Here is a 26,336-nt window from a genome sequence, read left to right on the forward strand (position 1 = left end):
CCCTCCTCTCTTGTCGAGGGGGGGGCTAGTTGCTTTGCAATTACGCGCGCTGCCCGTGTCAGTTTTCGCAGATATTCTGTGAACTCCTCCCCCAATATAGCTGAGCTTCTGTGTGCATCAGAACGCTCACGGAGAGGCGAATGCGCTGTATGCATTCTTCTTCCCGTGACGATCTCGTGCGGGGACAAATGGTGATCCTTACTTGGCTGGTTTCGTAGTTCAAACAAGGCCAAAGGCAGGCAGTACATCCAAGTCTTTTTAAGGGAAAAACAAAGTTTTGATAATCTGCTTTTTAACAGGCCATTTATTTTTTCCACGACGCCATTACTTTGAGGATGATAAATCGAACATAATTTGTGCTTTATCCCCAATAATGTAGTCACTTCTTTAAATAATTCATTAACAAAATGTGTCCCGTTATCTGAGCGAATAACGTCGCAAATTCCCCAGCGCGGAAACACTTCCCGCACTAGGAACTTCGCGGCGCCCTTCGCGTCAGGGCGGGCACATGGTCCTGCCTCCACCCACCTCGAAAATGGACATACAACCACAATCATGTATCGAGCCCCGTTACACCTTTCTCCCATGTCTACATAATCAATGTGGAGCTCTCTGAATGGGCCACTTGGTTTTGGTATCGTACCCCTTAGTGTACGCAATGTCATACCTGAGTTGTAAATTTGACATGTCGTGCATTCTAGGGCTAACCTTGTGACGTGTTCCTGGAGGCAGGGTGCAAACCAATCTTCTTGTATCTCTGCCATTATGTGTTTCTTTGTGTTGTGTGCGGGAAAGTGTAGTTGTTGAAATGCTATTTCTAACAGCGTAATTGGCATTACCACTTTTCCTGAACTCTCTTGTCGCCACAATAAATCAGTCGGTGATTTGCTGCATCCTCTCTTAGTCCACAGCAATTTTTCCTCTGCACTAGCTCCCTCTTGCAGCTCTATTATCTCCTGTGTGGACATCATGTTGTATCCTGTGGGGACCTCTTGGCTTACTGTGTGGTGCAACATGTACTCTCCTATTTCACCTTTTTGTAGATATGAAGCTGCTTTGGCAGCGGCGTCTGCTGCCGCGTTCCCCAAAGATACAAAATCTGTATTTGTGGTGTGGGCTTGGCATTTTACGATGGCCACTGCCGTGGGGTCTTGCAGGGCCTCAATCAGTTCTTTCAATAATTCTGCATGCTGGACTGGCGTTCCGTCTGCTCGTCGGAACCCTCTCCGCCCCCACCGGGCCAACCCACCGTGAACTGTTGTTGTCATGTATGCTGAGTCTGTATATATGGTCACTGCGCACCCCTTGGCGGCATGCAATGCTTCTATTAGCGCTATTAGTTCTGCTGCTTGCGCTGAATAGTGTGATGGGAGGCGGTGTTGTACTAGTATCTCATATTCATCTTCCTCTAATCGTACCACTGCCATACCCACATGCTTTTCTCCTGTCTCCATGTCTATTGATGCTGACCCGTCCACAAAATACACCTCGCCCTCGGTCAGGGCATTTTCAAAAATCACTGGATCCTTACTTTCGTCACCTGTGTATGTGGCGCAGTTGTGGTTTTCCATGTCCTCTACGGTGCATGCCTCTGTGATGAATGTGGCTGGGTTCACTGTTTTACATCTTACTATATGGATGTTAGCGCTGGACAGTATTATCTCATATGCTGTGGCGCGTTGTGTTGTCAATGTGCTCTTTGTTCGCTCTAATATTGCAAAAAGTGAGTGTTCCACAAACAGTGTCACCGGGCAGCCCATCACTATCGTGGCACTTTTTTCAATTGCGAATGCGGCTGCAGCTAGGGATTGCTCGCACGCGAAATGACCTTGCATTACTGCGTCTAGGGTGCCGCTATAGTAAGCAAGTGGTTTGTGCCCTAAAGATGTTTTCTGTGTCAGTACCGCTGTCATCAGTGTTCCTTTGCAGTGTGAAAATAAAAAGAATTCGCGCCCATAATCTGGATTTGCTAGTACTGGAGCGCTTGATATCAGCTCTTTTAGTGAGTTAAATGCTGTGTTCATCACCTCTGTCCATTCTATGTGTTTGTGTTCTTGTTGTGCTTCTTTCAGTGCCTGTAGCAAGGGCCTTGTGTACGCCGCATAGTCCAATATCCATGCTCGGCAATAGTTACACATACCCAGAAATTTCTGCATCTCTTTTACTGTTTTGGGCTCCCCAATTGTTCTAATCGCCTGTGCCCTGTCTGGTATAATTCGCTTGCCATCCTTTGATATCAGCTGACCCAAGTATAGGACCTCTGTCAGACAGTATTGTAACTTCCCCTTGTCCACCTTGTACCCTTTATTGGCCAATAATGTCAATAGTGTTATCGAGTCCTGTCTGCACTCTTCCTCAGCCTGTGCACAAACCAATAAATCATCAACGTACTGGATCACTGTGCTTTCTACAGACAAATTCCCCAGATCTTCATGTAGTACCCTGTTAAATATGCTTGGGCTCTCGCAATATCCTTGTGGTAGTCTGCAGTGTTCGAACCTCCTTCCTCCCAATGTAAATGCTGTCAAGTACCTGCTCTCTTTTGCTAAGGGAATCGAAAAAAATGCATTTTTTAAGTCAATTACTGTGAAGTGTGATGCTATTTTTGGAATGTTGCACAGTATTGTCGCCGGGTTCGGGACTAAAGGGAACTCCTTCATTACCACATCGTTCAGTGGGCGTAAATCTTGTATCATCCTCCATGAACCCCCCTTTGCCTTTTTGATTGGGTAAATGCATGTGTTGCATGGGGAGTTTGAGGGCACTATTATACCCTGTGCTAACAGTGCATCTATTGTCTCTCTGATCCCTTCTTCTGCTTCTCGCGACAGTGGATATTGTTTCACCCGGGGTAGTATTGCTCCCTGTTTTACTTTTATCACCACAGGCTGAACTTCATGCAGCAACCCTACATCGTGGGGGCCATTAGTCCATAAGTTAGTGGGTACTGACCTCATGTCTTCATCAAAAAATGTGTGCGGTGCTCCTACTACCGCCATTAGTTCAACCTTAGTTTGTCTGGCTGTAACTACAATGTCGCAGGGCATTGCCAGTTCCATCACTACTTCACCATCTCCCTCAGTGTCAGAAAATAGCTCCTCGTCCGAGAGCTCTCTCAGCGGGATATTTGCATTTGTACACAATACTGTCCGCCACTCACACCCTTCCATGTCAATACCAATCACACATATTCTGTTTGCTGATACATGTATTGCATGCAAATCCAACGATAGTACTGTCCCAAGAGCAGTGTCAGGGCTTGCTATGGGACGAAAAAGGAATTCTGCTGGGATCCTCCACTCCACCCTTTTTAGTTCTGGTACTATGAGAGCCAATGTTCTCATACCTTCAACAAACATCTCCTCATTTCTTGGTACCCCTCTGATCTCTTTCATGATTGTGTGGCCGTGTATTACTGCTAATATACGGAGGGGGCATATGCCTGGCGTTGAACATACGATACCGCTCCCTGTGAATGATATTGTCATGTTGAGTTTGCTCAAGAGATCTCTCCCCAGTAAGTTGATGGGAGAGTTTTCATAGTACAGTAAGGGTGCTTTCACTGTTTTACCCCCCACTGTCACATCCAATACCTCTGTGTAAGGAACTTCAATTACAGCCCCAGAGAACCCCTGCGTCTCTAACGTTCTATTAGATAACGGGAACCGGCCCTCTCTAATGCATGATTTCTCCGCTCCCGAATCCACCATGAATATGAATTGCTTGTCTCCTATCTGCGCTCCTATCAATGGTTCCTCTGATGCATTGTGGGTCGTAGACAGTACTGGACACGCAAGTGCTCTCTGTGGGCTGTCCTATGCGGGGTGTCTCATTGCCCCCCCTTGATCGAAAATGTTCCCCGGAACCACTGACACTCCACTGTAAGGTGCGGGGGCGGGTGCCCCATTAGCTACTGTGGCGAAAGTGTTACCAGGCGTGTAGTGCACATTATCATTATTTTGTGGGCTGGTCTGTGTTCGGTACTGATGTCCGTGTAGTTGTGCATTACTCCTTTGTACTACATTGTCTGGTTGCTGGTATTGTCCCATGGGGAGGCCGTAGGGGCTTCCTGGATGGGGGTGTCCGTACTGTTCTATCTCTTGGAAACCGTTGTTTTGTCTGCTCCTACATTCTCTTGAGTAATGCCCCCATCTCCCACAATTCCAACAGCTCCCCTGTGGGCCTCTGGGACCCTGCCACCCATTTCCTCCCATTCCTCCATACCCTTGTCCTCCTCTTCGACCCCTGTACCCACCTCTTCCTCCTCTTGGGGCCCACTCTTGCCACGTTGGACCTCCGTTCTGCTCCGGCTCTGTCCACTGTCGTTGCCCTTGTCCTGCCCAATTCGCTGCTATTCTTCCTTGTATTGCTATTTGCCCCTCCTCTCCTTCCTCTCCCTCCCGTATGAGTGGGAGTCCCGCTACCGCTGCTGCGACCTTCACCAATTTTGATTGCACCAACTTCGCCTCATCCGCCAACCTTTTCTGTGCTACTTCCCTCTCTCTTTCTTTGATCCGTTTACAATGGTGTACTATTATGCTTTGGATCTCCGGCCAGCCTTTTGCCTCAACACCTGCTATTTTATCTAGTGCCTTTTGCACTTCCTTTGGGAGCCCTCTCTTAATGATGAAGTAAAATAGAGACGTGGATTGGTGCCAGGGCGTACCCGTTTCCGCTCTCCACATCTCCTGCACCCGAAGAATGTAATCCATAGCGTCCTCCCCGTCATTCATGGTACATTGCATTACTGACTGCAAATCAGGGGTATCTGGGAAGGTTTCCCGCAGTGCGTCCCACACCCTTGCTCGCACGGTGTTAAAAGAAGCCCCATCATGGCGATCACACTCTAAAGTTACAGCTGGAAAACCCGCTTTAGCCCACACTCTGTCCGCCTGATCCCCTACTGCGGACACTAGTAGGCTTTTCACATCGCCTACTGCCAGCGGTATACCAGCGGTATGTTTCTCAAATGCATATATCCACTTGCTTGCCCCTCCTGACAGCTGTGGTAGTAATTTCATTAAATTAGCCTTGTCCATCTGAGCCCACGGTATATAGTTTGGCCTCCCGCCCCCCCTGTGGAGTAATGGGAGTTGTAATTTCCCTTTTGCCGTTGCAGCTTCCTTTTCCTTAGTCACTACTGACTCTAATGACGCCATCTTCCCCACCCTATTTCTTAGTCGTCCCATCCATTCATCTTCTATAGTCCCCAGTGAACATGCACCATCTAGCTCCTCGCCGTCTCCTCCTACTGCCATGCTCAATCTATCACTCTCATCCCCCCCTCCTCTGACATCACATAACAAATCCTCTCTGATCCCTCTCTCTCGCGAGACGTCACCAATGCTTCCTTCTGCTGTCCCTACTTCTATTATCCTGGTCGGTTCTTCCTCAATTCTGAACAGTATTTCCCCCTTTTTCCATCCCTCCTCAATTTGTCTACTTTCGCTCGACGCTCTAGACGAGCGTCCATATTGTGTGGGGGCGCATGCTGTGCGCTCACATATGTCTTTTATTCTTGAGAGTTCATCTCTTGCCACTGTAAGCCTCGACTCTAAGTCACTCGTTAACTTCTCTATGTCCACCCTCTGTGTGCCTCCCTGGGCGCGCTCTCTGGTGTTTTCGTATGGTGGGGGTGCAGTTGGTCTTTGTGGCGTACTGGTCGAAGGGGGAGGCACATAAATAGGGTCGCTATATCCTGCTGCAGGGGCTGGTTTAGGTAATATTGGGTACAACATAACCACTTCCGCAGGCTGTTCTGTACTTAACTGTTCCTTTTCCTCTCGCGGGATCATTAGTGGATTGTCTGTGGTGGAAGGTAAATCAATATTTGGAGCTGGAGCTTTGGGTGGGGGTACTTCCTCAAACAATCTCCAAAGATCTAATATCTCCTTCCTATTCTGCCATTGTTTCCCCTTATACTTGAGGCGAATACATGTACATACCATATCAAGAACGCTTTTATCAAAAGACCCTCCTTCTGGCCAAATCTGGGGCAACCCCTCCCCTTTCAATTCTGTTAACCATTGATCATGATATTTATTTATGCGTTCAGCATATCCCGGCAAGCTCTTACAAATTTGTGACAAGGGAGTTTCAGCCCCCATCCTCTAAATCGCTAGCGCTACCGCGTTTGCCTTCGTTACTTTTGATTAGGTGTAAGTATGCGTATGTATACCTTTATGGCACAGACAAGAGCGGACCTCTCAAAATTATCACCCACTGGTATTCACTGCACAAATCTCTTCTCACTCACCATATCTCATCTCCTTCCCATTCCCAGGCACTCTTATGTGATCTCACTTGCAATTGATCAAGTAATGGTTATGGCCACACTCTCTGGCACCACCTCGCGGCCACCCGTTCGTCTCCAACACTCGTACGGTGCGCGCACCCTTCACAATATTTTCCACTCACACTTTTGTCTTTTTCCTCCCTTTCCTCCCTAGCCAGCTGTCCCTGTTTTTCTGCTAAGGTTACTGTGTTCACGTCTGTACGTGCCACTACTGAGTCCCCACTTTTTAAGATGTTCTAACTACTTTATACCCTTTTCATTTTCACCCCCTACCCCGTGGAAATGGAAAAAAGAAATAGAGAGAGAGCACAATCACTAAAAAATATTCCCGGTGTCTCCTTTTGCTAGACACCAATAACTTATTTCTCACTTCTTCATATATTCCCAGTACTAGTTTAGATAGCACTATGCGGCGCCGCCTTCCACCCCCTCTCGGAGCTAGGTTTCCGTCACTTCTACCACGTCACTTATTTCTTACTCCTAATGGCCATATGCAAAAGAAAGAATAAAGAAAGTTTCAAGACCCGTCTGTAGTAGACCCCCGATATTCTTCTCCTCTACCTGTCCCCGTTCTTTTATTCCCAATTCCCCTTCTTTTCCCCTTGACGATCACTCGCACTCGGTACTCACGTGCCCGTCTTGAACCGATACTCTCCGAAACTGGGTCCGTCCAGGCGGCGTCACCGGTAACTCAACGGTCAGCCCCTGGCTCCGGCGAGCGGCACTCAAAGGGGATTTTTTTCCAATCGGGATCCCGTACCCTTTCTCATTGAGTGCGCACTTCTTATTGTGCCGGTCGCCGTTGGCGGGCGGCCTCCCGGAGACGGCTCACCGTGCGTATCCCTTCTCGACCGGAGATTCTCGTGCCACAAGGGGGTCGTTAAGAAGGAGTTAGGAAAAATAGTTTGGAGATATCACGCTATCGGGGTCACCACTGAAGGGAAGCGCCCCCAATTCAGCACGATCCTCCCCGCAATGAGAGACAATAAGGGACTCTCCCGTAGTGGGAATAAGGCCAAGACAGAGTGCGGGTGAGCGTAAGTGGGAGTTTATCCAAGAATAAGGCATGCAAAGAACTCTGCAACCTACGAGAGCGCTCTGCCTGACAATAGCAAAGACAGGCGTATTTCTAATACAAAAAACGTCATCACCACCTAAACACTATAGGGGGCACAAGTCAATTGGGATTGGGTGGCGTCGACTAACTATAGGTGTTGCTGCAGCGGGGTTGGTCCTGGCAGGACGACGTCACTGGTCAGCCTCGTGGGTTGGGTTGGGCCTGGCAGGCCGGCTTGAGGTCATCCGTGCGGTGTTGATGTGCTGGGGCAGCCTGTGACAATGACGAATACCTTTCCTGTCTCATTTGCCCTAGGCCATGCACACTGCAGTTATTCAGAAAATGACATTTAAGTTCATTAATAAATCGCTTCTGCAGCTTATCTTATAAAATAAACACAACACATGAGGAATGCACCTCGTGAGAGGTCTGGTGGTTGTCGGTTGGGGTGAGATTTACCTGTGTCCTATTGACCGGTATTTTAGGTCGCGGGACGGGGCTCTGGGGCCTGGGCCGAATGATACATGTCTGTCTGCTGCGTTAGAAGTTATTATATAGATGGGTCTCTGTGTCTTGTCTCAATGATGGGGGTCGTCCTTACACGGGGTCAGGATTCTTGGGGGGTTCGTGGGATTTATGAGAGGGTGCTGGTAGATCAGTGGGTTCATCCGTGGGTTTATTACCGTGCTGTAAATAACACAGGTGGCGGGCTGTGGCCTTGGTTGCGGCGCCGGGGCCTCTGACTCTCTGAAGTAACGCCAGCTTGGTTGGGGGAGGTGAGGGAGCGCGGCACAAGTCTTAGCTTTTTTATCTGGCAGGCTTGGTGGGGTGGGAGAGGGAATGGCCTTGCATATATCCACAAAGGTATTTTCCTCGTGCGTTGCTGATCAGTAAATGCAGAAGTTCTATACTGTTCTGCCTTATTTTGACGTTATTTAGACACATATATATATACTTCAATTTCGTTACACATTTCTTTAATACAGTCGGTTCCAGTACCTTTTCATTACCTAACATTATATTCACTACATTGTGTGCGTATTGTATGTACATTAGACGTTATACGAGGGATATCTAGGTTATGGCCTACAGTGATTGATGCTCGCCGCTTTGGGTGAATTAAAAACATATATGAGTTCAAGTTTCTACATACTATTGAAAAACACTTTTACAGATATAGGTTACACGTTTGGTCAACATCTTTCTCCGTGGTTATAGCAGCATTAGTCCAGACCTGGAGGGATATCATATAACGTTACATTTTTATGGCTTATTCACATTTTAAACAGAGGTAGTTCATTGATACCAATACTTGAATTGTTTTCTACCTTCTTCAGATAGTGATGCTTCAGCTTTTTTTCCTCGCTACCCCGGCCTTGCGGTCCGGGTCATACGGGGTGCAATATCACATTGTTACTAATATAATGTTGCCGTGTTGGCATCTCGGGTTTAGCTCATCTCCGACTTTCTCATGGGAACGCACTCGCAGCGGATCTGTCAGGGCTGCTGAGGCGACAGAGATGCATGAAAGGCCCTCCAAAGGTGGGGGCCTCGTTACAGTGTGCTGAACTCACACCATGTTTGCTAGGCAAGATGGCGTCTAGGCCTAACTTAATTTTTGGTAAATGTAAAGACAGGGTGCGTGTGGGCAATGTCGTCGGCGGGTGAACCCTCCTCCACCTGGGCCCGGGTGGCATGAGGGGGCGCCCACCGAGTCATGGTCCCCGCCTGGGGAGGAAGCTGTAGGTGAGGAGGGCCTGGCGGCCATTGCTCCCCTACACACGCTACACAGACCAAAGCAAAGGGTGTCACTGCCCGTCGCGCTGCAGAGAGCACGACCCAGCTCATACTCCGTGGCCGGGTGCAACATACGAGCGCCAAACCCGCGCAGGCTGCGGCAGGCATAAGGGACCACACGCGTACAAACACGCACCACGAACTAGAGGGGCGCCAGGCCGGGCTGATCTGAGGGGCCCCTGCACGGGAGGGGCAGCAGTGCACAAATAACGCTCAGCAGTTCTGAAACACTGCACCGACCAAAACAAGTGGACCCACGGCTCGCTCCGCAGCAGCAAACACCACAACTCAGGCCTGGTGCCGGGGCGCTGCTGACACACCGCGGGAGCACAACACACTAACGCTAAACCCCAACAGACTGTGGGCGACACAAGGAGCAGCAACCCAACTAGCTCAAACTACAATAAGGAGTGGTGCCCGGCTGGACAGATCTAGGGACCCCCTCACGGGAAGGGGAGCAGTGCACAGGAAGTAAGGCATACATCACCAAAACAGGGAGAACGGTGAAAAAAGAGACCACACACAACATGCGACCTGATAGCGCTGAAGACATGCCCTCCATGAAACATAAGAAGGACCCAACAATCACGGACTCCTTTAACACTGCCAAACAAAAAGGGCAACCACAAACACTCCCAGAAACACATGCCGAGCAGTCCGAGGAGGACACTGTCGCTAAAGAGGATCAAGTACTCGAAGCTATTGCAGCCCTGCGGTCCTTCATAGACAAAGATTGAGGAGGTCAAATCGGAAGTACAACTGATGAGACAAGACATGAGAAACCTCACGGAAAGGGTCACTACAGCCGAGACGGCGCTGATGGAGACGACAAACTACTACCAACCTCGGAAAAAGGCTGACGGCGCTAGAAAGGAGGAAAGCAGTGCTGGAAGCCCGAGCGGAGGGATGTGCCTGGCACAACAACATACGGGTCCTGGGAATCCCAGAAGGGATGCAAGGATCCAACCCAACGGACTTTGTTGAAAACATGATACTGCAGGAAGTTAGAGCAGGGGCACTATCACAGGGATTTGCAGTGGAAAGGGCCCACAGATCCTTGCAAGAAAGACCACCACCGGGCACACACCTTCGCCCCATGATAGCCAAAATATTAAACTTCCGCGACAGGGAAATAATTTTGAAATTCTCCAGGAAAGGTGGCGTAATTCGTCGAGATAATGCCAACATAGCCATATACCCGGACTACACCCCAGCGGTACAGAGGGCGCGGAACTCTTTCGTCCGGATGAAGCTGAAACTCACCAAGCTGAACCTCAAATACATGCTGATGTACCCATCTTGGCTCAAGGTACTTTACAAAGGACAGGCCGTCTTTCTGGAAACGCCGGCAGCGGCCAACATGCAGCTGGAGCACAACAACTTAGACAACGGCAAAGAGGCGATCACATGAAAAGCAATGGTCCCAAAGGATGTAGGGGGGGAGGGTAGAACACAGTAATGGAAGATCCCGCTGGTGCAAGACAAGGTTTAAAAATAGCAACACATCCTGTTTTAAGGCAGGAGGGAGGCAAGCACCTCAGACAGAGTGAATGAACACGCCTTACAAACTGTTCGGCGTCAGTCAATTGCTGACGCACCACACGCCATGACCCGGGAAGGTCCGGCAGCTACGGGGGCGCTCGAGCGGCACGGACGAAAGTTGGCTGCTGAGCGCAGTTACCTAGTTTTGGTTTTGTTAAGAGTTTGTTTGGTTTTAGTTTGTTCTGGAACTGTAAACGGTTTGATTCCTTCACAAAATGTGGTGTGCAATATGGAGTGCGGGTACGTTGATGGGTGTATCTGGAAGGGGGGGGAAAAGGCTACCTGTGGGGAGAGACCAAAAGGACCACTGGGATGGGACTGGAGACTAAGGGGATCAAAGGCTGGGGGAAGGGACCTACACACTGGAATGGCTAACAAGATCAAAATTTTAACATGGAATGCCTGGGGCCTGTGGACATATATGCGCAGGAACCGAGTAAAGTCCTATATCAATAGGAAACGGGTGTCCATTGCACTGCTCAAGAGACTCACCTGATGCAACAAACCATGGGAACGGTGCTGGACCACTTGGACGGGCAGTGCTACGGGGCTCCATACTCCACGTATGCCCGGGGGGGTGCTCATTTGGATAAGTCCAGCGGTCCCATTCAAAGCACTAACTAACCTGGGAGGCGGATCCTGAGGGCCGATACCTGGTGGTAAGGGAATGGATAATAAACTCATATTTCCCTAACCACGGGATCCCAAAACATTTAGACGCACTGGGGGCCAAACAAGCCCACCATCAAGATAGCTTCTGTATCTGGGGAGGGGACCTTAACTGTGTCAGACTGGGCAGATCCAAATCGACAGCAACTAGAAATTACGCTGCGTCAGGGGCATTAAATGCGTTGATCGAAGCCCTAGACCTGGCTGACGTGTGGCGAGAGCTCCACCCAGCAGACAGGGGCTACTTTTACTTCTCCTCCCCACCCACCCTACACACTAGAATAGACTACCTATTTGTGCCCAATCACCATCTTCCACAAATAGACTCGCAATACCTGGGCAGATCAATCTCGGCTCACTCGCCACTGCTGGCGATGTGGAAAACGAGGGGCCCCAAGCCACCCATACCGCATTGGCGCATATGAGACGCCTTGACCGATCAAGCCTTCACAGAAGGGCTACGAGACAAACTGGAGGAGTACATAGAGGTGAATGTGTGCAGCGTTGAGCGATGGGGTACAGTCTGGGAAGCAATGAAAGTAGTGGTGAGGGGCGCAGCCATCACAGGAGAGGGAGGTATAAAGAAAACAGAGCTGAACTAAAGAAGATGGAGGACGAGATAAAACACAAGGAATCTAATCTGCAGGGGACACGGGAGGAGGGCATGCTGACGAAACTGTGAGGGGATTGCCGGGAAGCATGGGTGAGGCTCTCAAAGTTTGATTACGCGGTACAAACCACCAGGGCACATGCTGAGGGAGACAGACCTGGCAGGCTATTGGCGTGGCTGTGTAGAAGAGAACACCCTAGGCACCAAGTCACGGAGATGGACGCAGCAGGCATAGCACACAAAACACAACCAGAAATAAACGATACATTCAGGGACTTCTACTCCCGACTGTACAGCCACGAACAACCGGTGGCGCAGTCAGACATACTGGATACACTGGAGGAAATCGGTCTACCCAAGATGGAGTCGGCACAACGTGAAGCCATGAATGAGGAAATAACAGGTTGATGACATCGCTGAGGCAATAAGATACCTTGCCTCCAGCAAAACACCTGGCAGTGATGGACTCCCACCGGAGATCTACAAAACGAACGAGACAGCCATCACGCCGGTATTGCTGGAGGTTTACCGAGAAGCATTCACCAATGGGGAACTGCCGGGGTCCATGAAAGAACCTCGAATTGTCCAGTTACCCAAGCCTGGCAAACCAACGGAAGAATGAGACTCCCATCGCCCACTAGCGATGCTGAACTATGATGTCAAGATCCTCACAACTATACTAGCTAAGTGCCTGAACAGAATAATAGGGGGCTTGATACATAGCGATCAGACAGGCTTCATACCGGGGCGCAGCACTGCATTAAACCTATGCAGACCAACACATCCTGGCGCAGACAGAGGGAGCCCAAAGAGATGATGCTATACTCTTCCTGGACGCTATAAAAGCATTTGATTCAATTTACTGGGAGTGGCTACTGGCGACACTCCAGGAGTTTGGATTTGGGGAGGCCTTCATTCGCTGGGTTCGGATCCTATACCAGAACCCCAAAGCTAGGGTCATAACTGGGAGGCCAGTGTTGGCGATTTGGGACATAGAGAGGGGGACCAGACAGGTCTGCCCACTATCTCGAATGTTGTACGTCCTGGGCCTTGAGCCAATAGCGATATACCTTAGGAAACAATACTTAGATGCTGGCATCTGGGTTGGGGGGAGTGGGTCACCTACTGTCACTCTACGCAGATGATGTGCTGCTATACATAAGGGATCCACATCTAAATGTCTCAGTCATCCTAGACATACTAGATAACTACGCCAAAGGCGTCAGGTATTCGCTTTTGCAGATCTAAATAATGCATATTCCCAATAGCGGGGCTAAGCGGGCGCGACATCAGCACATTACCAGCAGGGTGTAACACTCACCTGGTATCCACAGGGACGCAACTCAGCCTGTTCGGACCTCTTACGACTTTGAACCCTTCCCTGGAGGCTATTCGACTGGAGACTGGGCCTGAAACACAGGATTGGTAGAGTTTAACTCCCTTTTGTCTCTGTGTGCTTGAACCCCTTCCTGCCCGGGGTCCAACCCTTCCCTTTGATCCACAGCTCACCTTGTTTTCTTGGATAGTGTGCTCTCCATCCTGCTTTCAGCGCAGGGGCGCGTTTATTGATGCGGGCTCGTTGCTGCCTAGTTACTTCACTGACAAGAGTCCGACAGGTAAGTCTAATGAGTCTTTTGAACAGTTCTTCGTTCCGTTCCTTCCTTAGATGATGGCCGGCGTCCAGGGATGGCGGCGTGCTGCTGAGATGAGAAGCGCTGAAGGTGAGTGAGAGCGCGATGCGCGATGCACCCCTTTCGCATTTGTATTGAACAGAGTTCTTTTCCTGTGTCTTTTAGGTGCCGCAACGTTTTCAGCGTGGAAGCCGGTTATGAAGAACAAATGCAGTGAGTAAGCGCGGTATGCGGCGCCTCTAGATGTTTCCACACTAACCTAGAGTCTCTTTTCCCTCTTGCAGATGAATGGGAAGCTCCAGAGACAGAGTTCCCCCAGAGTGGCTGGGATTCAGGTAAGCGTTTAAAGCTCGTACAGTATTTAAAAATAAGCGAAGATTTGCAGAATGCTTACTAATGCCTTTTTTCTGTTCTTTTCCCTTTTCCTTAGGAAGCGGTGTGCCGGGATGGGAATGGCACCGCCGAAGATGCCCGCAGAACAGAAGGAGCGAAGAATGATGGGCAGAAGCGCTGCAATGCAAGGTAAGGCTGTTCCTAACGGTGTTCTTGTTCTTGCAGGAGCTGAGCGCAGAAGGAAGATGCAGGCTTGCTGGAGACCGATCCGAACACGGTGAGTGTCACGCTGCAGGTGCAGAAAACACAAAGCATGTTTCTCAGCCTGGGTGTGGCTTAAATAGTCTCTGGGTATCCCAGGTGTCTCTGGGCTGAACCACATCCAAAAGACTAGCCTGCACATGCAGTTCTGGAAACCGAAATATGTGGGGGCATCCATCTTGTCCCCATCAATGCACTACAAGTCCAATCCCCAAAGTTATCCTATGTGAGTGAGTCTGGTGCCACAAGCGCCAAGTCTGACTCAAAGTGGGTCTTTGGAGGGATGGAGAGGCCCTTGAGGGCCATGTAGGTGATCGTGGCCTGGCTCCAGCCTGACATCTTGGAGGGCTAGGGACATGAGGGGCAGGAATCATGACACAGTCGGACTTAACTGGGAGACAGACTCATTCAAATACCTGGGAGTTAGCAGAACAGATGCATGAACACAACACGGCAAAGGTGGTGCAAGGCCTGGGGAAGTCCATAAAGTTCTGGTCTAAGCTGCCACTCTCTCTTCTAGGCAGGGTGGCCATCACTAAAATGATCATCCTGCTGAGATTTCTGTATTTCTTTAACAATGTGCATCACTACAACAAAGCGTCTTTCTTCCGCACACTGAAGACACTGATCCGGGAATTTCTGTAGGGCACCGCCCGCCACAAACTCTCACTAACAACACTACATCTACCTTACGACCAATGGGATGTGAAACTGCCAAACCTTGAGAGGTATTATCTAGCAGCTCAACTCAGCCATGTGGTCAAATGGCTGGCGGACGACTCCACCTCAGAAACAGGCCTGATACAACAACTGGTGGCCCCCATTAAACTGAAAGAAATACTGTGGGCAACGCACGGGGACACAGAACACACCCCAATGTTGGCAACACTAGGAAGGAAAGTATGGAGGAGGACACAAGCCCTTCTGAAACTTGAGCGACCTTACTCCCAGAAGTGCCAATAGCAGCAGAAACATTCCGAGACAGCACAGAAATGGCGGTGCTGAGAAGATGCGAAGGGAAAACGATATACGCATGGGGCGATGTATGTGAAAGGAGGGGGGCCTCAAGGAGTTCAGCTCAATGCAAGAAAGAGAAGGGATCTCGAGTGGGCAGTTCCTCTCGTAACAACGGATCCGCAAGATGGCTAAAGGCAGATGGGTGGGCTGGCCGGAGGAACCGCAAGCGGAGCCATTGCTCACACTGATGTACAATATGTGCGTTGGCTGGCACCCAGTTTCCAGATTGTACAACATGCTAATCGACGCACTCAACCCCAAGAGCACGACACTAAAAGAAGTGGGAGGCAGATCTGGGCACTGTGATAACTGAAAAAGAATGGGAGCGGATACTGGGTTGCCCCAAAGCAGTGTCACGAAACCATCGCTTTAAACGGATACAACTGAATGTGCTATATCGCACCTACATGACCCCGCACAGGATAGCCACATTCAATAAGAGCGCTAACTTGCAATGCCCATGGTGTGGAGGAGATGGCGCCGACATGATACACATGTTCTGGGGGTGCGAGGTTTCTGGGCGCGCATATAACAGGCTTGCAGAGCGGCTGATGTAGGAAGGTTTGAATGGTCGCCGAAGGAATGCCTGCTCAGTGCCTACCCCAGGGTTAGCAAATACAAGCACGTGCTCAGATTCATGGAACTAGCGTGCGTCTAAGCCATAAGAACCATTGCCATGTCTTGGAAAAAGGCCGGGGGGCCACAATATGGTAAATGGCACAGGGAATTCGAGAGGTGGACAGAGGCGGAAACCAAAGTGTGGTTGGAAGGGGTCAATAGATCGGAGCAGGACGGCAATGACAAATGGGCCGCATGGAAGGCACTGGTGTGGGACATGTTCCACCCGTCAGACGATAAACCTCCCTGAGTGGGACAGGCCCTGTGGAACACATCTCATGCCTGCACAACCCCCACCCACATCCAACTGTCAATGGCCAATAGGGACACCAGGAAAGGAGGGGTAAGAACTACATCCCACGCACCATGATGCCTATCCCGCTGAACTATGCAATACGCCACAGGATCTGTGTAGGAAACTTGTTTGGTTTTTTTTGTTTGAAGGTTATTATTAAAACTTGGCATAAATGTATGACTTGAATGGAAAATGACATGTTGAAACGCATCGCTGTAACTAATCAAATGCCAATATAAAACACTTTGAAATAAACAAAAATTATAGCGATTGGTGGAAGCCGGAGAGTGAGTGTGAAAACATTTAGGTGGAAAATGTGGGAGGAAAAACTGTAAATGGTAAAAGAGATCCATTACTTGGGCATACATTTCAACATGTGGTATTTTATTTGGGGTTTTGCTCTGGGTGCAGCTACTTATGCCAGCGACCTTAATATACCTCCTGTTGGTCTGGTGTCGCGTTAGTGTGTTGGTTTAGGTAAGGACCAGTCGCCTCCTTCCCTTGGTTCAAAGCATTAGCAGATTGGTACACACTTAGACTGTGCCACCTCCGTAAATAAATTAAATTTAGTCACACTTCATTGGTGTTGTCGAAGCAATTTTTTATTTATTGACTCCTATTGCCTGTTTGTTGTTGACACGTATTTCAGCCTCTCAAGGGCCTTTTTCAAAAAAGTAAAAATGTTATGCGCACAATATTGCATGGACGATTTGGGAAATGTTCATTTATCCCAGTGCGGTCCTTCTAAATCCAGAAAGGATACCTATTATCACGTATGGAGGAGAAGCAGCCCTCAACTTGTCATGGAAGATCTGAACAAAGCTAGAAAGTAGGTTCTGCAAACCAATTTTAAAATTACCAAGATGTCTCCCTTTAACTGCTTTAAGGGCAGAGCTAGGCTTACAATCCCTACATTCAGTAATACGATGGAAGTCTCTTGCCTTAGTGATGAAAATCACACTGACTGACCTAGTGATTGGATATAAAATTCTAACAAAAGGGAAAGGAAAGAGTGCTGTCTTATTAAACAGTTGGAAGGAAACATTGAGTCTACAGCTAGAACTAGACTCATCAATAGAAGAACTAATTGTGAACCCAGGGAAAGTAAAGGAAAAACTAAAAAGGGAAGACTGGATAAACATGAGCGACAAAGCTAGCCTATAAAACGCAAAAAAAGCGACAAATGAACATAGGAAAAGAGATACTATGCCACAATATCTGATGAAATTCCCCAGTAAACATCATTGGGAGAAGATGCTGAAAATAAGGCTAGATGTTTAGCCGACAAACAAGTACCTACACACAAGAGGACAACGAGATGTGAACGAAGGGCGATGTAGGTTCTGTAAAACTCAGGGAAACATGGAAACTGTAAGGAACTTGTTATTAGACTGCACAGCCGTGACAGTGGATAGGGCACTATTTCTAAACAGGTATCTAGAAAAATGTACTATCAAGTCGAACGAGAAGTGGTGGTGTGATTTCCTACAAGGAAGACACTCACGATTTTTATGTGCAGGAATAAACCTACTAGACAAACTGATGAAAGATCAAGAGATAAGAGAAATGACCACTCAGTGGGAATGAAAACCTAAGAAATCGAATGAAAATGAAAAAAAAAGTAAAGGAACTCTTAGTTTAAGGCTGACGTAAATGGAACTTAAGATATACAAGTTGAGTAAGAAATGTCAAGTGTTGGAAATCTTTAAATGTGTAGATGGTTTTTTCATTAAATCAAATCACAATAAAAAAGATAAGAAAAAAAAAGTGTGTCTGTGTATTCCACCCCCTCCCCACAGCCCAGCCTATTCCACCTACTTTGTTCTGCCACGTTACATCCAACTGTACCAGGTACGTGCATTGACATTAGTCCACCCATTGTGACAGGGCATTTGTTACCCTTTGGGTGTCACTTTGCGCCAAGGCCACCAATTCCTGCACCCTGTGCTTCCAGGAATCGAAGTCTACGTGTTGTTCCAGTTGGCCACGATGGCCCGCCTCCGGCTAAACTAGGTTTATGTCAGCCTCCATTTTTGGAGGTCACTCCACCACAGGCGCACTTACGGACCCTTGTGCACTTTCTAACCCATCGCTATCCTACGTTTTGCTTGGATGTATGCTAGATCTTTCAACCTACTAACATGTCTTGCCTGCTTCAGACATGCAAAAATGGCAAGCATACAGGCTGTGGGCGAGCTTGTGTCCAACATTATACCTGCCTTGACTAACGCCTGGGCTATCGCTTCCCAGTATTGTCGGATCTTCGTACAAGCCCAGAACATGTGTACCAGGTCTGCATTAATTGAGCCTCATTTTGGGCAGGCCTGTTCCTTTGCTTTACTGAATTTGGCGATCTTCAGGGTTAGGTACGCCCTATGAGTTATGTATAACAGAATCAACTGAAGCTTTGCGTTTCTGGACACTTATGATAGGCTAACATTCTACCCCAGCCTGCGTTCGTTAATTGCTCCTGCAGGTCTACTTCCAAGTTGCACCTGGCCTGCTCAAGCATATCCCCCCCCTTCTGTGACATTAATACCTTGTACATTCTCGACACCGAGGGCCCACCCTCTGAAATATCGTAAAGTGTTTCTATTATATTATCTTCCTGTAGTTCCCCCTCTGTATCCGGCCATTTCTGCTTTAGTCTGTTGAGGAGTGCAGCATGTATTATATGTTGAGCTTCCTGTATGCCCATTTCTGAAGTGATTACACTGAAGTCCATAGGTCTGCCCTCTTGTAATAAGTCTCCCACAGTCACTACCACCACGGGTTCCCAATACCTCCTCACGTTTGGCCTGAGTTGTGGAACCTCCTCTTTTAGTGTAGCCAATGGCACCTGGTGGGAGTAGGGTGATTCGATATCCAGAAAGCGACAAGCCCTATGCCATATCATCCTACCCAGCGCCAGCAGGAGCTGAGGTTTTGGGACACGCAGCGCCTCACCTCTCAAGAAATATGGAGTGCATAATGGCTATAGCAACAAGGTGTCCTGGGTCTGCTGGTCTGACGGCCAGTTTGTGACAAATTGCAGTTGACATGCTATGAAATATGCCTCAAAGTTGGATGCTTTTATATCTCCTTGATCGTACTGTCTCCGAGTTATGCCATAGAAAGCTGCGACATATCCAGTATGGGACATTGGAAAAAAAAAAATGGAGCCTCGGGAGCACCACCATCTTTAACAGCGCTCCCTATCTGTGAGAGCTGCAATCTGGCCCAGAAAGCCATGGACTTCTCAATTTTGTCTACCGCTTTTAGTGTGTTCTGTGAATGTTCCGTTTTAGGATCATGGAAGATATCCACGACCAGATATCTGAATGTGGTGACCTACCACCTAATTAATAGTGCAGACAATGTGTTCAGAGATTTCTCCCTGTACCCTGCCAAAGGGAACAAACACGATTTCTGTGCATTAATCGTGATGCCAGATAGGTCTGCCTAGCGTTCAAACACCTAAAATATACTGTAAATGGGTTTCTGGGTGCTGCAAGTATAAAAGCATATCATCAGCATATAGGGAGATTCAGTTACTACTGCCCTGTAGAACTTTGGCCGCATCCAAATATTCCTTCCTGGGATACATCGCCAATGGCACCAAAGCCAGTATAAATAGCTTAGGAGACCATGAGCAGCCCTGCCTGGTTCCTTTTCCCAACAAGCATTGGTCGGAGATGCAGGTGCCCGTCTTGACTATCGCTATTGGACTGCTATACAGCAGCTGTGCCCATTTTATGCATGTTGGTTCCATGCCAAAACTCTTCAAGCACCGCTAGCAGCCATAGCCATCCGACTGAGACGAACGCCTTGACCGCAGAGCAATGACACAGCATATTGATGTGAACTGGCGCGAGTATGGACGATAACATGGTGTGACCTCCTTAGGTTACATGTGATGTTCCTGACTGGAACGTAACTGGACTGATCCGGATGTATACGTTTGCATATTGCCGACTTAAGCCTATTGGCCATTAGAGCTGTAAGTATTTGCCAGTCTTGATTAAGCAACGAAAGGGGTATGTAAGGTCTGCAGTAAGTGTCAGGCTTGTTGGGCTTCAATAAGTAGCGACTCTCAGCGACACTGGCAGTATGCCTGTGTCTAGCACTTTGTTCAGCATTGCTAGTAACGGGGGCACAACCTCTGCCATGAATTACTTGTAAAATTTCACTGGACAATCCATCTGCCCCTGGGGCTTTACCAGTCGGTAAAAATAGACATTTTTGCAAACATCACAGAAAAAACATTTTACAGGGGGCACGCCAAGTATATGCTGATAATTTTGATGGATACTCGCTCTTTCTGGGTCCACTGTAAACGCCCTAGAGCGATCTCAGACACTTGGTCAGCAGAACGCAGTCTCGGAGAGTACATGGATTAAACATTTTGAATCCTTGTACTATTTGAATTCTGCGCATCAAGAGGACTCGGAGTACGAATATTCGCAAAGAGCTCCTTTCGAGTATAAGCTGGTAGTGGACCCTGGCTCAATTAGTACACTGATTAAGAAGACAAAGGCCTCGGGGGCTTCAGGACCAAGTGATTTTAGGGACGATCGTTTAAAGAAAGACCCTGATACATGGCCAGCAGTACTTTCTTTTTTGTTTTCGAGCATAATGGAAAGTGGCTCGCTTCCAGAGTCATGGAAGTCAGCATATGTAATACCCATCTATAAAAAAGGAAACAAACATGACCCAAGTAACTATAGGCCCAGCTCCCTGTTGTACGTGGAAAGTAAAATCTTATTTTACAGCATCTAGAGGAATGGGCTGATTCAACAGGAGATTGGACAGTTCAGGCAGTTTCCGTCGTCAACACTGAACAAATATCAGTGAGGCCGATGGTAGGGAGTTTACAGGATCGAACTAGGAGAACACAAAAATGTACGGTGTTTATAGCCTCAATTGATTTTATCAGCAGCTTTTGCATGAGTGGATCGATCAAGATTCTGGGCAAAGATGACAAAATGGTGATTGCCCCAGAGCTTGCTAAGACTGATCATTAGTCTGCATGACTGGGAGGATAGCTCAGTAGCAACGTGCTCGCCTTGGAAGCAAGACGATACGATGCAACACAGGTTCAATCCCCGGGTCTGTGCTAAGAAACCTCTGGGTATTAAGCGTGTTATTAAGAACCCATCATATCATATTCGGGTATTATTGTTTGCTTGGATAAAAAAGAAAATCTCTACCATAGAATTGACACCAAGACGGGATTGCGGCAGGGATATATGCTGGCTCCATGTCTTTATAACCTAGATGTGTCAGATATAGGAGAATTCCTGAATCCAGCAGCATTAATTCCACCCAAGCTGGGGGTGACAAAAATGTCGTGGATATCTTATGCAGACAATTCCCTCCTCTTTGATAGTTCTAGAATTGGAATGAGGAGGCTTATGGGTGCCTTTTCCAACTATGCAAAAATCAATGGAATTGTTATAAACCCAGCTAAAACTAAAATTCTGGAACTTTCAAGAGGAAGGAAAGGGGGTCACAGAAATTGGAAGTTTGTGGACCAGTGTGTGGGTGTTGCAATACGCTTAACATTTGTGTTTTTTTTTCAAAAGCCCAAATGAAAGACACAAGCTCTACTTACTAACAAATTGAAGATGTTGACAAACCAACTAATACAGGTAGACAAAAGATATGAAAGTTTCTCAATCAGAGCAGGGATGCAACTCGAAGGAATGGTCGCGCCAAAATTATTATACGGTTTAGAATTATGGACAGAACCTAGGAGGGCGCTAGAGAGCCACCCAAGATGGCCGCTTCCTGAGAGAGCTCCGTCGGGCTCTAATGAATCCTGAACCATCGCTGCTCCTGTGGTCGCTGAACCATTCCAGTTTACCGTTGTATGCATTCACAACGCCCCGCGGATCATTTTAAGATAACTCCCGTATCTGACAGGCGACCAGAACCCGTGTTACACATCCCTGGATTTGAGGCCTGCAGGCCGCCTGTCAGCGAGGGAGGAGTCTCCCTGGGTGCTCGCGCTGCCATGCAAGGCGGGCACTCTATGCACACACAATCAGCAGAACTGCGCACCAAGCCGCTCAAGAAGGCGGGTTGACATGTGCGAGGCGGCACCGAAGAGACCGAGCGGTCTCCATCCCCGCAGCGGCCCGGTGAGAGACCAGCGGCGCGGGGGCCTGGGGTGCCGGAATGCTGTGAGGACCCAGGTAGGAGGACACTGCTGTGCGCGTGCAGGGCGACGAGACCGCTGAGCGGAGCGGCCCCATTCCTCCCGCCCCGAGCGAGCTCCTTGCAGGCTCGACCCGAGGACCAGGGCGTCCCGTCGCGGAGACGCCGTGGCGAGGGAGTGGTCCCCGCGAGGTACCCGTGCGGGGCGGGCCCATCACCGTGAAGTCCCTTGCAGCACATCTCTACAGGCGAGATCCCTTTGGAGCTCCAACCCACAGGCCTCCAGTTACTGTGGAGCACAGGCATCCCGCGCTCAGCTCCAGACCGCGACGCCGCCACTCATGCAGTCGGGAAGCTAGGACAGCAAGAGACGCAGCGCCACACTACAGACCGGACCCGCGGCGCGGTGGACGAGCCCGCGCTCTGGTCCACACACGACCAGTTGGGCCGCGCCGCGCAACGCGGCGGAGCTGCCACCAGGGTCAATCCGGCCCACTTCAATCACGAATCCTGCATCCGCGACACTCCGGGGAGCATGCGGAGTGTCACTGTCCACTGGCGCGGCTGGGGGAGTGAAAGTATTGGGCCTGATCACGGGCCTTTTCCAAAGAACGTGGAGGCGGGGAGAACATTGCCCGCAGTACCCATCACGATCGTGGGTACCCTAACAAAAGAGCACCGGAGCGCTTCGCTTAAGCTGGATCCTACGGGTGAGTTTGAGGCTACACTATACCCACTGCGTGCACCCGGCAACATTCGTTAAACAGACTGCAAAAGCCAGTCTTCAAAGAATCGAGGCACCATTGCTAGCCAGGTCCGACCAAGTGCCTTCATCGATCTGCATAAATAAGCCCCAGCCTTAACCACAAACATCTCCCCAAGCCACCATGGGGAAAATAGACAAAACCCAGAAGAAACTACACTTTGAATCAAACTCCCAGCACAAACCCACAACCAGCAGTAGACCTGAATCCCCTACGCCAGATGCAGTACTATCGGAGGAACAGACACCACATCAAGATATCAGAGAGATCCTGATGGATCTGAAAGCCGGTATCAGTGGCCTGGGGTGCAAGCTAGACACCCTATCAACAAAAGTAGATCAGCTCCAACACAGACTTGATAAGCATGCAGACAGGCTCGACAACGTGGAACAGCGCGTGTCCGACCTGGATGACGGGACGACAGCGTTGACCTCTCGGGTCTCCGCACTTGAAGCCCAGATGAAGGTAGTGAGTGCCAAAAATGAAGATTTAGAGGGCCGTTCCCGAAGGAACAACATCAGGATTATAGGAGTAAGAGAGCAACAACTTCCAGGTAAAATGGAGGATTTTGTGGAACAAATGTGCACGGCACTTTTCGGAAAAGAGACGCTATCTCAGCTGTTTGTCCTAGAAAGAGCGCAAAGGATCCCGAACACCAGGCCGGCACCAGGCATGCACCCGCGACCGATAATAGCAAGGTTGCTAAACTATAAAGACCGCGATGCGGTGCTCCAGGCAGCCAGAATCAAGGGGAAACTGCAATACAATGGCGACTCCATTCAGTTTTTCCCTGATTTCTCCCAAGCAGTGCAATCACAAAGGAGATCTTGTATAGCTGTCAAGCGGCGCCTACAAGACAATCACATCCTTTACTCCATGTTATAGCCAGCGAAACTTCGTATTCAGCATGAAGGGAAAGCACAATTTTTCAATACCCCCGAGGAGGCCAGCGACTATCTGGATCGGGCCAGCTGTAGGCCCAGCCGGAACAATCCGAGACCTCGGCGCGAAGACCGAGCAAGAAGGGACCCTCCGTAATACAAAACTTCAGTTATGGGGGACCGACGCTAACACGCCCTTATTTTCAGCCACGATGATCACCACAGGAACGAACTCCTGTTAACGGAAGCCTGGCACCCTCTTGGTGGGCTACTAACGCCCCAAGCACAGCAATGTTTGCAGCAAAGCTTCCAAGGGAGGGAATACCGTGGGCCAGTTGGGGGTTGCCCACACAAGGGAGGGACTCTGGTTCGACGCGTACGCCTTGCTCACTCCGCTCTCACTCCACAACATCTGTACCGTGCATCCTTGATGCCCTGAATCCCAAATTCTTAACTTGCTTCAGTGGCTCCAGTCGTCAGTCTCACCTTTACATCCTGTCGAGTGGAGAACTTGTCCGGTCCATTGAATGGCAGCAACAACACTTAGAATAGCCACCTGGAATATACGAGGCGGCAACGAGGCGGCAAACAACAGGAGAATCTTCCAATATTTGCGCAGGCATAACGTCAACATCGCCATACTCCAGGAAACGCATCTTTTGCCAGCAACAGAGCCTCAAAGGGCCAAATCCTGGGGTTGCCACAAGTATTTTTCATCGTATTCATCCTTTGCCAGGGGGGGGGGGGGGGGGGGGGGGGGGTCGCCATTCTGATCGACAGGAAGTCAAACTTCAGTCTCATTGAATCCCAGAAAGACACTGAGGGTAGGGCTCTGCTGGTGAGCGGAATAATCGCATGGAGAGAAGTGGTGATCGTAAATTCCTATGCTCCAAATGCTGATGGCCCTGACAATTTCAACTGGGTGATGTCCCAACTCGGAAAGATCAACACGCAAACCATCATCTGGGGGGCTGATCTTAACACACCAATGGACCCCGCACTAGATAAATCCCATAATACAACCAGAAACTTGTCTAAAGCAAGTATTCAAGTTCGTGAGATATGCCGATCGTTTGATTTGACTGACACATGGCGGCTCTACAATCAGGATGTGAGGGACTTCACATTCCACTCACCGGTCCATAATACCAGTTCCCGAATAGACTACATCATGGCGTCCTCTCACTGTCCGTTCTCCTGGGGAATGAGTCAAATTTTGCCGCGCACGCGCTCTGACCACTCAATGGTCACACTGGATGTCTCTCTGGCGGGTGCAACAGTCCCAGGCCTACACTGGAGGTTCAAGCCAGGCTCGCTTACAGATGCCGTTTTCGCAGATGAACTACGTCAAGAAATAACATCCTTCATTGAGACAAACCAAGGCACTGTAGACTCTACCAGCACCATCTGGAAAGCGCTAAAATGCTTTGTACGAGGAATGTGCCTCGCTAAGGAAAATGGTATATTGAAGCTGTTCCGTAGAGAACTGTCTGACAGTGAACGTCGACTAAAGGCATTAGAACTTAGAGCTGCTTCAATATCAAACTCCCAAATCCAGGCAGAGCTGAAGGAGGATCTTCAGAAGTTCAGAGAGACAGCTGAAAGGGAACTAAAATTCCTCAGTCGCAAACATCTGGTCCGACAATAGGGTGAGGGTCAGAAACCGGGAGCACTGCTTGCTCGCCTTTTATCAATAGACAAAACCCCAACCCGCGTGGAATGTATCAAAGACGCACATGGACAGCTAGTTTACTCAGAAAAGGACATCGCCACAACATTCCAAGACTTCTACCAGAACCTGTACAGTTCCAGAGGCAGGTCGGACCTTAGTTCCTTGCAGGAGTATCTTGATGACACTAGGCTGTATTGGGTGGAGGCAATCCTGCGAGAACCATTGAATGCTCCGATAACGGTAGAAGAGATCCTAGATGCAATAAAATCCCTCCCGAACTCTAAAGCACCAGGACCAGACGGACTCACTGGAGAATTCTACAAGGCACATGCAGCCATGTTTGCCCCCATTTTGCTGCGCGTATATGAGGAATCGATTGAGAGGAAGTCTTCCCCCCACACTCCGTGAAGCTAATAGAATAGTGCTACACAAAGATGGCAAACCCGCTGATGAGTGCGCATCTTACAGGCCAATTTCAACGATCAACCTGGACAATAAAATCCTCGCAAAAATTTTGCCTTCTAGACTCCTCCCTCTCATGCCGACTTTAGTAATAGGGGACCAAGCCGGATTTATCCCAGGACGCAGCACCACCTATGGTATCAGACGCCTTAGATCCAACACAGCAGGCATTTGCAGTATTTTTGGACGCCGAGAAGGCATTTGACTCTCTGGAATAGCCATTTATGCTGGCAACGCTGAGACAGATGGGCTGCGGCAACTTCTTCATTAAGCTGGTGTCCCTGCTTTATAGCG

The 26,336-nt window shown here is 49.0% G+C and overlaps 1 protein-coding gene across 3 annotated transcripts in view; it reads right to left on the reverse strand.

Moving 5' to 3' along the window:
- The window catches only part of MKLN1 (muskelin 1), a 1,341,339-nt gene that overhangs the window by 1,119,109 nt on the left and 195,894 nt on the right, over nucleotides 1-26,336 (reverse strand). The gene's annotated exons all lie outside the window — the stretch shown is intronic.

This window comes from Ambystoma mexicanum, chromosome 12, assembly GCF_040938575.1.
Source record: "Ambystoma mexicanum isolate Mex_15411 chromosome 12, UKY_AmexF1_1, whole genome shotgun sequence".
In the NCBI taxonomy this organism is placed as follows: Eukaryota; Metazoa; Chordata; class Amphibia; order Caudata; family Ambystomatidae; genus Ambystoma; species Ambystoma mexicanum.